At 40.8% G+C, this 16,927-nt stretch overlaps 1 long non-coding RNA gene across 1 annotated transcript; it reads right to left on the reverse strand.

Annotated features, from left to right (window-relative positions):
• Window positions 1-2,145: 2,145 nt before the first annotated feature.
• On the reverse strand, window positions 2,146-13,284 carry LOC129039177 (uncharacterized). The gene is made up of 4 exons (XR_008503278.1): window positions 13,227-13,284; window positions 10,164-10,470; window positions 2,326-3,238; window positions 2,146-2,230 (listed from the first exon to the last, which is right to left on the reverse strand). It is a non-coding gene; the product is annotated as an uncharacterized LOC129039177 (long non-coding RNA).
• Window positions 13,285-16,927: the final 3,643 nt, after the last annotated feature.

The raw sequence follows: 16,927 nt of genomic DNA on the forward strand, positions 1-16,927 counted from the left end.
GGAACTCTAGAAGGACAAAGATTCAGCCTGAAGGGAATGTGTTATTGAAACAGACCCTTTAAGACAGGAAGAAATTTTCCATTTTGAAAAAAATCATTTTTCCTTCAAACCTGAAGGGGCATTTTGCTTTCCTGTCATTGAATTGAAAAAGTACCTCTGCTTTTTTAAACAGTGTAACTACAGCTGCCTGTCTGTGCTTCTCTTCACGTACCCAGACCAGGCGTCCGGCCATGACGGGTAATCAAATCACCTCAAGGGACACTGAGCCATCTGCCCCTGATCTCAGCCCACAGAAGTGAGCTGTTGGAAAGGGTTCCAGCTTTTCATCTTTAGCCAGCAAGGTCCAATTTTCTCAATGAAAGTATTGATTTAAGTCTTTCAAAACAACCCCAGCTTCACTGACATCAAGGGGATAATTCACAGCATCAAGAGAAAAGAAAATCACACTGTGGATTAAGCTGTTAAGTTTTCTTTGCACTTTGGGAGGCCACAGGAGGAGCATCGCTTGAGCCCAGGAGTTTAAGACCAGCCTGAGCAAGATGGTGAGACCCTATCTTTACAAAATAATAAGAAAAATAATAAATAGCCTGGTGTGGTGGTGCACACCTGTAGTCACAGATACTCAGGAGGCTGAGGCGGGAGGATTGCTTGAGCCCAGGATTTGGAGGCTCCAGTGAGCTGCAGTCCTGCCACTGCACTCCAGCCTGGGTGACAGAGCAAGACCCATCTCTTAAAAAAAAAAAAAAAAAAGCAGCTTTATTTTACGTGCAAAACAAAGCCCTGAAATGCATTTCTCAAATCACTAACAGAAAAGATCAGCAAAATTACCAGGATTTTAGGATTAGGAAACTATAGTCTTAGAAGGTAATGAGGAGGCTCAGAGTGACAAACTATGGTCCCCAAGGAGCCAGCCCCATGCTGGGGTGTTTTTTCCACTAAAGCTGTTCTCAGGTGTGAACGAGAGCCCTAAAAAAGTTTGACAGATACATATTTTATATTTTTTTGTGTGTTTTATTCATCTTGTTGGCATAAAAATAGTGACATTCTCTTCTTATGGCAATTATATTTGAGTTATCTATCTATCTATCTATCTATCTATCTATCTATCTATCTATCTATCTGTATTTTAAAGAGACAGGGTCTTTCACTCTGTTGCCTAGGCTGGAGTGCAGTGTTGCGATCATAGCTAACTGTAGCCTTGAACTCCTGAGCTCAAGGGATCTTCCTGTCTCAGCCTTCCAAGTAGGTAAGACTATAAGTGTGTGGCACCATACCTGGCTAATTAAAACAGTTTTCTTTTTTTTGTAGAGAGGGGTCTCACTATGTTGCCCAGGTTGGTCTTGAACCCCTGGTCTCAAGCAATCGTCCTGCCTCAGCCTCCCAAAGTGGTAAGATTAGAGGCCTGAGTCACTGCACCCAGCCTGATCTGTGGTATATTTAAACAAATAAATGTATATGTATTTGAACTATCAAATTATGATTGAACTGTCAAAAAATTCCTAGGCTATCAGTTGGGATATATGAAGAGTGATGAGGATTTCATACCTTTTTTCCTACTGATGCCTCAAATGTACAAGAAACATCAAAATGGATTGAGTTTTAAATGATTTTTTAAATTCCTGTTAATACCTATTCTACTCAGGGATCTTTGTGTCTTAGGTTGAATTTCCAGAGGTGGCCCCTGAGATGAAAAATTCATGTGAAAGTACAGTAGTCCCCCCTCATCCATGGGGGTTACCTTCCTTGGGTAGGTAAGCCCCCCAGTGGATGCCCAAAACTGCAGATAGAACCCTATATATAATTTGCTTTTCCCGATGCATGTGTACCTAAGATAAAGTTTAATTTATAAATTAGGCACAGTCAAGAGATTGACAGCAATAACTAATAGTAAAATAACAACACACCAACATTACTACCTTTACACCTTGGGGCCGTTATTAAGTAAAAATAAGGATGACTTGAACACAAGCCTCGTGATATGGAGAGCTGGTCTGATAACTGAGTCGACGTCTAAGTGGCTAATGGACGGTTTGCATCTATGATATGGATACACCGGATGAAGGCAGGATTCATGTCCCACGTGGGATAGAGCAGGATGGCTTGAGATTTCATCATGCCACTCAGAATGGCATGCAATTTAAAACTTATACATTTTTTATTTCTGGATATTTTATTTAGTATTTTCAGACCTAAGTTGACTGCCAATAACTGAAACTGCAGAGAGTTAAACCTCAGATAAGGGAGGACTACTGTAGTCTCTCAGGAAATATCTCCAGAAGAAACTGGTAGCGGAGTGGGGAGGTAGGAAACTGCAGAAAGTTAAACCTCAGGTAAGGGAGGACTACTGTAGTCTCTCAGGAAATATCTCCAGAAGAAACTGGTAGTGGAGTGGGGAGGTAGGACAGGGAATGGAAGGCCAAGCCAGGGTGTGATATCAGAGTCTCAAAGAGTCTAACTCTTAATCCTGCAGGAAGACCACCCTGACCAGGGCAAGGGTTAAGAATAGATCCCAGGCTTGGCATGGTGGCTCATGCCTGTAATCCCAGCACTTTGAGAGATCAAGGCAGGAGGATGGCTTGAGTCCAGGAGTTCAAGACCAGCCTGGGCAAAAAGTGAGAACCCTGCCCACCCCCATCTCTACAAAAAATAAAAACAATTAGCTGGGAGAGGCGGCACTCACCTATAGTCCCAACTACTAGGAAGGCTGAAGCAGGAGGATCGCTTGAGCCCAGGAGTTTGTGCCACTGCCCTCCAGCCTGGATGACAGCAAGATCCTGTTTCAAAAAAAAAAAAAAAAAATCCCAGGAGATAGCACTTCTGGCTCTAGGGCCAACAGATTTGGCAGCCTGAGAGCATTTTTTGATTAAAAAAAAAAGCAAAAAACCTGCAAATACTGGTTGGGAGACGACATCACACTGAGGGAGGCTGCTGTGGGCAAAAGGGATCTCATAATCTGTGGGTGGAGCACAAACAGCAAGTTGCGAGAACAGCTAAAGCTAACTTAGGTAAAGGGGTATCTCAATTAAGATTGCATTTGGCTGCATGTAATAGAAATCTGACCCAGTGCCTAACCAAAAGAGTTTATGTTCCCAATATACCAAGAAGTTCAGAGACTGGCAGTCCAGGATTAATATAGCAGCTTCCCGATGTTATCGGTCAACCACATGCCAGCTCTGCCTTGCTTGTTGCTGCATGATTGCGAGATGGCTTTACTGCCTCCAGCCTCACATCTGCATTCCTGGCAGGAAGAAGAAGAGGAACAGAACAGAAAAGGCTGTATGTCTACTAGGAAAGCAGGTATTTTCCAGAAATCTCTAGTAGACTTCTGGTTTCTTTCCCATTGTCGATAACTGAATCACGTAATTACCTTTAGACGTATGGAATTCTGGGAAGGTGGCATATGGTTCCCTTGAAAAGAATAACTTTTCATTCTTTGCTTTTTTTTTTTTTTTTTTTTAGTGAAGATGAGAGAATGGGCAATGACTGGGCATACAGTGGTGTCTACCCAATATGGGATTTGTTTTTTTTGGTAAAAATATGATAGTAGGCTTTAGGAGCTTCCTAAGACAAGATTTAAGTACAGACAGCTTAGATATCTGAGGGATGGTGCCAGAACTTGCCAATGAGTAATTGAGGTAGGGCTGGTTTATGGGCGATGACCTGTACAGTTGCACAGGGCGTGTGGAAGGGCCCTGTGTTTGGTTTCATGCTATGCTGTCACTGAGCAATCACATTCTGTCTTTGGACTTGTGTTATTAAGTCTGATGGGACAATGGAGCATATGTGTTTTTTGGACTTGTGTTATTAAGTCTGATGGGACAATGGAGCATATGTGTTTTTTGGACTTGTGTTATTAAGTCTGTTGGGACAATGGAGCATATGTGAAGTGGCAGCACATGCCCTTGTTGGCTCAGGCTCGTGGTACAGCGTGCAATGAGCAACGTGCATGCCAAGCAGTTAGCTCAGCTGCACAGGCTGGGATGGGACCTGGGCCCAGACTGGTGGTAGTGATGATGGTGATAACAGCAGCAGAAGCAGCAACCGCGGAGACAGCAGCCATAGCCCTGGAGACAGGAGAAGCTCCATATGAAGGCAGTGTTAGGATTCATGTTGGGAGGTCAGTTTGCTGGTCTATCCCTGGAGCCCATTCCTGGGGCATCTGCACAAACCATAACTTCTTGGCTAGAAACTGCTGGCTGTCAGGCAGTCAAACTTTATCAGTAAACTATTACAAAAATAAAAATGTACACATAGACATTGCAATAAAACCTGTCGGGGAGTTATTAAGAGTCTTCAGAATTTAGAATCCCTGGTTTTGGAAACTACCACAACATTGCAAAACAAATATTCACAAGCTTAGAAACAGAAATTAAATTTAAAGACAGTCTCATTTGGTGAAAAAAAACCAGTATTTTCATATAAAGCAATGGATGAATCAATTATTGATGAAGAAGACATTTAAAATTAAATTTTATCTTGTAATTGAAGATACAGTGATAGAATGCATAAACAGGTGTTTGCATTTTCAACAAATCATAAAGCCAGTTTCTTGTAAAACCTCCACAAGTTACAGAAAATGTAAGAGGAAATAAAAAACCATTGTACAATTTGCATTCGAAATAAAATTCAGACTTACACGAAACTGGTTTGTATGAAGAGTTAAGTCTTTTTAGAAAAATTATTCTAAAAGAATTGTCAGCTCTCGATGTATTAATATATATAATTTATCAGACATTTATCCTAATGTCGTCACAGCCTATAAAATACTCCTAACAGCTCCAGTAACATTCACATCAGCAGAAAGATCCTCCTTAAAATTAAAATTACCAAATTTATTTGCAATCTTGCATATTCCAAGAGCAACTCATGTGGCTTTCAATTATATCAATTAAAAATGAAGTTGCCAAAAGTATAAATTTTGATGGCCTAGTAAACAAATTTGCAGAAGTGAGCCAGAAAAACCTCATGATCAATCAAGATACCATACTAATAAAATATAGACATCCTCGGGCTCTGCATCGACAGATTCAACCAACTGAGGTTGGAAAATATTCAGAAAAGAAAAACCAATAAAAAAATACCACAATAACCAATAAAAAAAACCACAATAACTAACAATACACAGTAAAAAATACAATATGACAACTATTTACATAGCATTTACATTGTATTAGGTATTATAAGTAATCTAGAGATTATTTAAAGTATGCAGGAGGACATATGTAGGTTATATGCAAATACAATGCCATTTTATATAAGAGACTTAAGCATCTGAGAATTTTAGTATCCAAGGGGGTTCCTGGAACTGATTCCCCTTGGATACCAAGGGATGACTGCATTGGCGGTGGTGGTAGCAGTGATATTGTTACAAAAATAAGAGAAGAAACTCATAGACAGAAGAGAAATAATAAGCATGTTATTTATTATGTTATATAAGATTAGGACATCAAAAATATTTTCTTCAATTCGTAGTTCTACGTTGTTACCTATGTATCATGATTACCCCTTGTTATGGACTGAATTGTGGTCACCCAAGATTCATCTGTTGAATCCTTAACCCTTAATGTGACTGTATTTGGAGATAGGGCCTTTAAGGAGATCATTAAGGTTAAATGAGGCCTTAATGGTAGGTCCTAATTCAATAGCACTGGTGTCCTAATAAGAGGAAGAGATGCCAGAGAGAGAGCTCATTCAGCAAGCACACCAGGAAAGACCATGTGAAGACACGGTGAGAAGGTGGTTGTCTACAAGACAGGAAGAGAGCCCTCAGCAGAAACCAACTCTCTTGGCACCTTCCTCTTGGACTTCGAGCCTCCAGAACTGTGAGAAAATAAATGTCTGTTGTTTAAGCCACCATCTACGGTATTTTATGACAATGTAAGCTAACTAATATGTATGCCCCTATTACATTTTGTAAATAAGAATTTTTTTTTTTTTGAGATGGCGTTTCGCTCTTGTTGCCCAGGCTGGAGTACAATGGCACGATCTCCACTCACCACAACCTCTGCCTCCTGGGTTCAAGTGATTCTCCTGCCTCAGCCTCCTAAGTAGCAGGGATTTCAGGCATGCGTCACCATGCCCAGCTAATTTTTGTATTTTTAGTAGAGACGGGGTCTCACCATGTCGGTCAGGCTGGTCTCGAACTCCTGACCTCATGATCTGCCCTCCTTGGCCTCCCAAAGTGCTGAGATTACAGGCGTGAGCCACCGCGCCCGGCCCAGAAAATATTTTTAATGAAAAAAAAATCTTTATATTTTAGTGCCTTTAATGACATTTTCCTCTTAACTTTAGAACAAGGGGTTCAACATTTTCATTTTGCACCGGGCCCCACAAATTACATAGGCGACCGTACTCTGAATTGAGGTCACACTCTGTGCCTCCCCTACGGCCTCAGAGCAGTTGTTTCCCTGCTTCTCTCTGCTTCCTCTCTCTCTAGATCAGCTGCTTCCACCCTGACTCAAGTACACAACATCCACCCCCTAATTCTGTCTCCATTTCTGAGAGAAAGAATCTAATTAATTGGCTTAGCCCAGCCCATGCATTTGCTAGTCCAGGGTCAGGTGCCCTGTTCCAATGGGCTGAGGACATCTGGTTGTCCAGGCCCACACTTTGCTGGGGCTCAGGTGGAAGGCAGTTTCAGAGGAGATGGCATGGGCTGGACTTGTACTTCCAACTGAGGCACTTACGATGCTTTCACGGAGGATTGTCTGGCTTTGATGCTCCACTTCCTTTTACAAGGTGTTTAGCAGCTTCACTCCAAAAAATAAATATAACCAATCACAGCTTAAAAAGCAGAAACCAGTGCCCTGTCCTCAGAAGTATCTTAGGGCTGTCTTGCCCAGCTTTCCATTGACAACCCATTAAGAACAGGATTGGGGGAGATTTTCAACAGCATAATGCAAATGCTCATAGGTTTTTAGTTAAGAGTACTCTAAACTCATTTGAGCATGGATTTGTGACACCCTGTCTCACTTAATATTAAACCATGCTTCAAAAAAGTTAAACAGCAGCACTTTGGGAGGCTGAGGTGGGCAGATCACCTGAGGTCAGGAGTTCGAGACCAGTCTGGCCAACATGGTGAAACCCCGTCTCTTCTAAAAATGCAAAAGAATTAGTGCCAGGTGTGGTAGCACGCACCTGTAATCCCAGCTATTACAGAGGCTGAGGCATGAGAATCGCTTGAACCTGGGAGGTGGAGGTTGCAGGGAGCTGAGATCGTGCTACTGCACTCTGGCAAGATTATGTCTCAAAAACAAAAACAAAAACAAACAAACAAACAAACAAAAATTAAGCAACAAAGATATAAATAAAAATAGAAATATTTTCTACCAAGACAAATTTTAAGAACACATTTTTGATAAGACATATTTATCATTAAAAAGCAGTGAAAGCAAAACACTTGCTATACATTTTTGAAAGAAAATTTGAAAGATTCCTGTTGAAATAAAAGTAGAAATTAAAAGCATTGAATAGTAAAATATTTTATATAGTAACACGTTAGTTACCTAGAAGTCGGACTTAAGGGCAACTCCTGCAATCTGGAATACAGCAACGGAACTAAGTTCCCTAAGGCACTGAACCAGTTTTCACAAAATCAATTCACCGAAGCTCATTTGTTTTAGTTGTAGAAGAGGGACTCAGTCAGAGCCTATTCACCCTTACTATTCACTGTCTAAATAACTTTGATGATCCAGTTTGCCACCCACAGCATGTTGAAACCAACAATTTACTAGGGTAGCAGGGTGCTGCTAAAATATAGAGAGTGATTATTGACATCAGGGAGGAAACGGGAAAGGAGGAACTGTCAAACCAGTTTGGAGATATTCAATGCATACGTGCGTCCATGTACCTTTCTTTCATACATTTAATTAACGTGGGCTGAATGCCAGTTATTAGCCTATGACTGTGCTAGGTGCGCAGGATACAGAAATTAAGGACTTAGTGTCTGCCCTAAGGGACTTCTAATCTAGCAGAAAGGCTGACAAATAAAAAGGCAATTACAATATAATGTGGAGAATGATTAAGTGCCTGATTTCGGCTTAAATCAGAAGATAAGCCAAAATGCATTTCAAGTATTTCAGGTAAGACATCTGAAACCCCAAATTAAGGTCAGGGTAGTGGGGATGCAGAAATGTGTCAGACTTGAAAGATGATGGAGGTAGAATTTGCACTGCCGGATGACGGATTGAGGTGAAGGGCCAGGGAGAAAAAAGAGTCCAGGATGTCACTCAGATTTCCAGATGTTGTAAAGAAAGAGTTAGAGGCTCCAGTCTCTCCAGAGGGCATCACCTCATTACAGCTGACATTTTAAATGAAGACTTGGGAATCACTGACAAAAGGTCAGAGAAGTACGAAATCCATTTAGTAGCGACTTTCTCTGCTGGCGAAGAAAACACCTCGTCTTAAATGACTGGTATATGGAGGAGGTTTTGTAAGTTCCTTGAGGGCAAGGCACCCAACATTTATCCTTACATCCCCAGTGCCCCAATACAGTAGATGCTTGGTAACAACGTCTATATTGGATTTATAGAAACTAATTTAGATCATCTTGACCTTTTCTAGTCATCTCCCTTTAGGGTGTAAGATAAAACTGAGGAAATTTATAGATGTCTTTTGTCCTTGAGCAGATAACGGTTGGCTCTAGATATATTTCTCTTTCAAAAAGAATTTTTCTTAGGAGAATTGAAAAGTCTACGTAGTTGTCTTATTGAATCAGATCTTAAGACCCTGACAAGCAACCTTTCCATCTCTTCAGGTTTTCAGCTGCTTCGAGAGTAGCAGACACCAATTAGCTTCCTGACTGGCTCTGGGGTGTGGAGAGAGGCAAGTGGTGGCACCTCAGGGCACCGGAGCAGCCCTCTGTCCCCACAGGCACTCTGCATGCTGACAGGTCCGGAAAAGGGCTGTCATACCCTAAAGAAAAGGAGGCCTCATTCGGCTGACCTTGGGGAGTAAAATGTCCCCTGAAACCTTTAGACCCCTAGAAGGTTCCTCAGGGGCTTCTGCTGGAAAAAAGCTTAAGAGGCAACTTGTAAACAATTAAGTCAAGATCCACTTAAAAAGAAAATCTCAGAATTAGGTCAGAATTGGACAGGGGGAAAGAACCATCTGGATGTGTTATGAAGCTTTTCAGAAACTGTTTTCATGATTTTTGTCATCGACATCTATTGGAGTAATGTTATTTTTTTATTTGAATATTTAATTTTCAAAGTTAAAGCCTGAGAAATAGAAGCATTTTATCTTTTACAAATAGCTGTGAGTCATGGTTTATATGTCTTGAGTTTTTCTCAGCTTTAAAATCTCAGTTGGCTGTTAAGTGGGGGAGAAAAACAAAATAATGAAACTGCACAAGGAAAACCCACTTCCAAAAACACTCCCAACAATGTTCCTTCTTGCATATGAAAGATACGTTATTACATCAGATTGCCAAATTTGTGAGCTTGAATAGCAGATGTTCTCATTACAAAATCTCTGATTAAGATGAACACGGTGCTGCAGGGGATGGGTGCTAGAACTAAAACTAAACTGCGCAGTGGGTCTTCTGGGTGGAGATTTATGTCCCTTGGCTGGAGGAGACATGGTTGTGTGTGTGAAAATTCTTTTGAATTTTCCTGAAGCAGCTGTGATTTTCTGCAAGCCTGAACCCGAGGTAAGCTGTTTCCATTTCAGCCACCTCTTTATGGGGAGGTCACTCTGGAAGCATTTATCTGGTATGGGGGCCAAGACTCCCAGTAAGGGGGAGGCGGATGTGGGAGGAGCCCGTCTGGGGGGATGGGGTTCTCATCACCTGTCCCTAGCCTTGCTGCCTCCAACCAGGGGCCATGGTGACTATGAAGGGACGCAGTCGGTCCAAAGCCACCCCGGGAAAGATGTGGCCTGCATCCTGGCAGGCTGAGGACGTGTAGGGGGCTGCACCAGGCACAGCGAGTAACCCTACCCCGTTTCTGAACGCACGCGGGGGCGCTGCCAATGTAAACCTCCCTGTTAAGAACGTGTCCTAGCCCTCAGAGGAGGGTCACGAAGAAATGACAGACCTTCCTGGCAAGACTGTGGAATCAGATCGAGCCATTTTTTGATGTAAATGTCTGGCTTTGCCTGCAGCATTTCAAGGAAGACTTGACAGCTGCGCGTTGCCGCCCTCCGCCCCGCTCCCCTGCACTTACCCACCCACCTCGCCTGCGCTGATCGGCAGACGCGCGCGGGGAAAGGCACGCGCGATGCTTTCCCACTCGCTCAGCGGGCGCCGCTCACTGGAAACTCGCTCCGGATTCCGAACCCGAGAGCAGAGCAGAGGGAAGCCCCTTTGCTGAGCAGCTCCTTAGTGGAGGGCAATGAACGCGCTGAAATCCCGGAGCCTTCTCTGCCAAAGACATGCCGAGTTTGTGCCTTCTGAGATCAATTCTGGGCTTTCCTGAAATTTTACTGGGGGTCCCAAAATTTAACTCGGAGGCGTTGCCTTCCATTCTTCCCCTGAAAATAGAGATATGACACAGAAATATTTGTTTACTAGCTCCCTCTCCCATCAGATATGTAGGGTCTTTATAAAATCCTTATAAACTTTGAAACTTTAATAATTTTTATTCTACATACCATGGGCCTCAAATAGTATTTAAAAGGCAAACTTGAAGGTTGAGACATTTGCTTATACGATTGCACATTTGTATTTCGGATTCTATACAAACAAAAACGGCTTCCATAAGTCAGCATCTGTTTTCTATCTAACAGTATTAAAATATTTTAAAAATTCACACACTACTTGCAACTACCGAGTTTCCTCTGGTTCTTTTAAACAATTAAAATTAAATCATAATGGTTCACAGGTTGTATGAGCTCCCTTTTCTGTGACTGGGTTGAAGAGCGTTCCTTACACTGGTCTTATTGTTCCTTAATTTCAGCTAGATAGATATCTCATGGGATTATTCATCTTCAGCTGTACTCAACTGGTTTTACTTCCTCGCTTCAAATGCATTTTGAATGTTTCCATCTGAGCTTATATGCTGTGCCTGTCCTTAATAACACTGTTGGAAAGATACTGTTCATTGAATTCTCACCATTCCATCCTAATTACTTTCTCTTTGAGGCTTTGGTCTTTAAAATACAATAGCTTAGAGGCTTCTCTGATCCTGAGGGTGGCGCCAGTAACAGAGTAAATGTGCTCATAATAGAATTTCCACATTTTTCTTTTAAAAATACTTTTAAAATGTCACAAGTAATATATATCCATGATGAAAACCGAAAACAGGTAAGCAGAAATAAAAACTATGCACTTATATGTACATATTTAGAAATATGAATATATAAAAATGTATACATACTTATGAAAATATGATACATTCCATTTTAAAAACATTTTTCTGCTAAATAAAGCATGAATACTCTCCTTTATTCTAATGGCTACTTAATTTTGCCCATACAGATGTAATAAAATCAATTCAATTAATTCTTTATTGTTGGAGATGCAAATTACTGAAAAATATTTGCTATCAGAAATACAGCAATGAACATCTTATATTCTTGTGCATTTGCCCAATTATTTTTATAAGATAAATTTTCTGGGACCCAATTTCATTTTTACCAGAGCTTTTACTTATGGCTTCAACCTGCTGCCTTCAATGGGAGCTGATTTTGCTGATACAGAAGATAGTATTGCCTCTACTGGGTTCTTCATATTAGTTCCTCTGACTCGAGTCTTCATTCTAGTTACAGTCTCTCTGAAAATTTCTCACTTTGGGTTTTCTATTCCTTTACGAGAGACTATATGGAGCTTGGCCAAAGCAGTCTTTATAATTTCCCCATTTCCCCTTATCTTTCAACATCCTTCCTCTGCCTTCTCTTTAAATGCCCACAAATCTAGGCATATTTCTATTCTTGACTTCCCTTCTTTGTAGTCTATGCTCTCCCTTAGCTAGTTTGTCCTCTGATTCTATTTATGAGAATGATTCATCCTTAAGCTCTATCCTTTTCCCCAATTTTTTGATGTGTATTCCCATATATTCCTTGGCATCTTCCCATGATGATAGTGCAAGTGTCTTAAAGTTAGTATTCCCCAGACTCAATGCTTTATTCCAAACTCCCAGCAAAACAAAAACAAATAAAAATAAAAAACAAAACCAACCCCACCTCCCAAACAAAAGAACTCATTTTCTTCTTCCATATTCTCTCTTCTAAAGCTGAAGGTGCCCACTGATCCACCATCAAAGGGTCATTCTGATTTAGATTGAATAGACATTTATTAACTGTATCAAGTCATATCAGTTTCCTGCTTAAAACTCTCTAGTGGCTCCCCATTGCCATTAAAGTGTGACTCAAACTCCTTACAGGAACCGTCAGGCTTCTGTGATCTGGCCTCTGTCTGCCTCCTGCCCAGATCTTCTCCCAGGCTCCTCCTGCCTCTCTATGATCAGCTGCCTGCTTTCTGACCTTCTCTTCAAAGTACAAGGGCATGTGCATCTCAGAGACTTTGGCCAGAACACCGTTTTGGATTATGTATTTGGTGTTGTAACTAACAACTCATTGCCAACCCAAGATCATTTAGATTTTCTGCTATATGATTTTCTTTTGGAAGTTTTATAGTTTTGAATTTCACATTTAGTCTATGATCTATTTTGAGTTAATTTTTGTGAAAGGTAGGTCTTTGTCTAGATTCTTTTTTTTTTTTTTTGGCATTATCTATCCAATTGTTCAAGCATCATTTTTTGAATGCTCAACCCTTTCTCCATTGAATTGCCTTGGGCCTTTGTCAAAGATCATTTAACTATTGTGTGGGTCTATTTTTGAGGACTAATTAATATAAATTTAAAGATTCCTTTATTCAAACATTCTATCAGCAAATATTTCATTGAGCAACTACTATATGATCAGTACTGTTTTAGGTACTGGGAACATATCTAGGAGTCAGAAAGAGATTTACGGAAATAAGTTAGCTTTGAGTCTCATTTGTACAGTATTTCCTTTTCTGGCAACCCAAAAACTTCATTAAGGAAAAAAGAAGGAAGTAAAAAGGACTTGCTTAAGCATCATAGCCATGAAGAAGGCGGAGGGGAAGAGGACATTTCTAGACTGGAACTTATTTTTTGTAAGGATGAGAACTCAGAGGTGTCAGTCTGGTGCTGACTCCTCAGCGGGGAGCTTCTGGGCTCCTGTGTGTCCCATTCAAAGATGGTATATTTGTCTGTTTTTATGCTGCTGATAAAGACATACCCAAAAAGAGGTTTAATTGGACTTACAGTTCCACATGGCTGGGGAGGCCTCAGAATCATGGCAGGAGGTGAAAGACACTTCTTACATGGTGGTAGCAAGAGAAAAATGAGGAGGAAGCAAAAGTGGAAACCCCTGATAAACCCATCAGATCTCAAGAGACTTATTCACTATCACGAGAATAGCACAGAAAAGACAAGCCACCATAATTCAATTACCTCCCCCGGGTCCCTCCCACAACACATGGGAATTCTGGGAGATACAATTGAAGTTGAGATTTGAATGGGGACACAGCCAAGCCGTATCAGATGAGTGTTACTTGGCTCCTTTTCACTGTACACAAAGGGCAAGTCTATGGCAGTATATGAAAAATAGAGAATGAGTTGCAAGCTAGTCAATTGCGTGGAAGGAAAAGGAAAGAAAAGTAATTTCAGGGTGGGTGCAGTGGCTCACGCCTGTAATCCCAGCACTTTCGGAGGCTGAGGCGGGTGGATCATGAGGTCAGGAGATCAAGACTATCCTGGCTAACACGGTGAAACCCCATCTCTACTAAAAATACAAAACATTAGCCGGGTGTGGTGGTATTAACCTGTAGTCCCAGCTACTCAGGAGGCTGAGGCAGGAGAATCGCTTGAACCCGGCAGGTGGAGGTTGCAGTGAGCCGAGATCACGCCACTGCACTCCAGCCTGGGTGACAGAGTGAGACTCTGTCTCAAAACAACAACAAAAAAAGATTTCAAATATTGTTTTTTCATACTTCATATTAGGCATTTAGAAGTGAAAAGGGACCTTAGAGATCATCTATCCCAACTCCCAACCCTGTGGAGGAATCCGTCTACAAAAGCTGTAGCAGAAACCAGCCTGTACTTGAACCTTTCCAGTCACAGGAAACTCAGTACCTCAGAGCTGCCACTTAATTATATAAGACCCTCCCTTACTCAGAACTGAACTCTGCTTTCCAGAGACTCCCAAATATGTGTCCTAATTTTATTCTCTGAAACAACAGACATATATATCTAATGTCCTCGTTTGCAAGAAAGTCCTTTGCATATGGTTATCGGGGGTTCACTAAGTCCTGGATTCTTTCTCTCCGCACTTCCCCTTAAGTCTTGGCTTCGAGACTTTTTAAAGTTGTTTTCTGGTTGGCTAAAGCCCTTGTTAAAGGTGCTGCTCAAAATTAACACAACACTCCTGGTATTTGAGCCTAGGGTTTAGTTGATGTGGGTTGCTAACAAGAAACTTTTTTTTTGAGACAGGGTCTTGCTTTGCTGCCCAGGTTGGAATGCATTGGCACCATCATGGCTCACTGCAGCCTTGACCCCTGGGCTCAAGCCATCCTGCTGCCTTGGCCTCCTTAGTAGCTGGGACCGCAGACACTTGTCACCACACCAGGTTAATGTTTTTGATTTTTAAGTAGAGACAGGGTCTTTTTAGTTGCCCAGGCTGGTCTCGAACTCCTAGGCTCGAGTTATCCTCCCGCCTCAGGCCTCCCAAAGTGCTAGGATTACAGGCATGAGCCACTGTGCCCAGTCAAGAAACACCTTAATTATACTTAACTATAATTCTGTTTATATGAATGTCTTACCTATACTTCTGTTTATACGTTTATACTCTTTTTTCTCCCAGAGGTTAAATGTTTAAAGTTCCTCATTATGCCTCGACTAAAGATGCTTCTACGTGAAAGTGTTGTTTCAATCTGTAATTTCACAATATTTTATTTTGGAAGCTGGTGGCAACAAGCTGGCAGGAAACATGGACCTTAGGAAAAGCAAACACATTCTATTTGCTAATGGTCACTAAGCGATTGTAACCAAGGCAAGCTTATTACAGAAAGGAACAATCAGCTGAAGTGTAAAGGCAGAGCGTTTGAAAAATCCTAACCCTTCTTCCCTGCATGCTAAAATCAGCTAACAGAGATAAACTATTAGCTGGTTCTTAAAAAAGGGATTTGTTTACACTACGTAATTTTTATCAGTGGGACAGCCTGTTTGCCTGCCTGAGATCTTATTACTTATTAATGCATTATTACCTGTGAGTAAGAAAAAGGTGCTTGCATTTCAGAAGTTTGTGTGAATCACATGTCCTCCTCATTTCCTACCAGAGTTCAGGTATTTGTTTGTTTTGAATAATGACAGTTCTCAGTAAAGCTAAGGTTTTAAGCTCATGCCCTTCTGCATAGAATCTAATCTGTCAACGGCTCTTTCCTGTCAGAATTTTAGACTTGGTAAAAAGTTTGCAAACTAAGAGCTTTTATAAACAGAATATGACCATTAATATACTTGTTTCTGAATTCCAAGGGAAAATGTATGACAGCTCTCATAATTTTAAATAATGCCTTGACCAATGTCACAAAGCTAATACTGATTATGGAACCCATGAGTATGACACTAAAATTCAGGGGCTTTGGGATTCCATTGTTGTTTTGCTTAATTAAATAGACATACATTAGGGCATGTATACTATACATGCTCAGTCTAAAGAAGAATAACCAAAGGAAAACTCTTGTTTTCACCAACATTTAAGGAGACCGTTACCATTCCAATGTGACCTCTGTCCTTGGTTCCCAAGGGGGAACCACAATCTCAAACTTTTAGTCATTTCCTTGTCTTACCACATATATATGTATCCCTAAACAATATAGTGTTTAGTTTTCTATGTTTGGGTATTTTATACAAGTGGAATTATTCTCTCTGTGTTCTTTTAGAAATCAATCTTTTTGCTCAATATTATGTTTGTGAGGTTCATTCACGTTACCCTGTGAAGTTGTAGTTCATTTTCAAAGCTTTCTTCTGCTGATAAGCCTTTGTGTTCTTTTGCAGATTAAAAAAATGAATGATGCTTCTATGAACATTCTTATATGTGCATCTGGTGCTGTTTTTATTGTTTTATTTATTGAGCACTTATTTTGTGTCAGGCACGGTTTTAAGAGCTTCAAATACATTGATTCATTTAAATCTGCTGCCCTCTGAGGTATGTAAAATTATCATCCTCATTTCACTGATGAGGGAATTTGGTCCAAAGAGGTTAAGTTAAGTTGCCTGAGGTGACAAACCTAGGAAGCTACAGAGACCAAGCCTCTCAGCTTCAAGAGTCTATCCTCGCAATCAGTACACCATACTGATTCTTCTTTGGCTTATCCATCTCTCAATCAGTCAATCTGAAAAGTTCTAAGGTGTGTTTCCATTTGTCCATATATCCTCTTGTTAATCAAATGCTGGCAAATTCTTTTTAAAGCAAAAAGTCAACAAATTTAATAAAGATCCAATACGCCACACCTCCTTTTTGGGGGCTTGGGGTTAAAATCTCTATCATTTTTAAATTCCTCTCATATCTAATATCCTGATGTTTTTGCATGTCAAATCAATTTCAGAATGGGAAGGAATGCACTTGCCTGAGAAGAAAGAATAATATGTAAATAATTTTAACTGTATGAGACCTTTAAGAGCAGTATCTAATTCATATACCCCTCAAAAGTGAGTGCCAGGGACAGGCAAATGACCAATGGTATTTATCCCCATCAGCGCTCATCTGTCTCAGTGGCCTGTGCATGAAAACATAAACATGAGCCATATGTCCATCTTCTGAGTTGGTGGAAACCCTCCGAATACCACCTAATCCAGAAAATGACAGATTGAGAAATCTAAAGAGATCTGTTGGAGAGAGTAAGGGAGAAAATGCCTCATCTGCTTCCAGTTGTAGCAAAGAGCCAGGGCATCAGTTCCTTGGGACA

This window comes from Pongo pygmaeus, chromosome 5 (assembly GCF_028885625.2).
Source record: "Pongo pygmaeus isolate AG05252 chromosome 5, NHGRI_mPonPyg2-v2.0_pri, whole genome shotgun sequence".
NCBI classification, from domain to species: domain Eukaryota; kingdom Metazoa; phylum Chordata; class Mammalia; order Primates; family Hominidae; genus Pongo; species Pongo pygmaeus.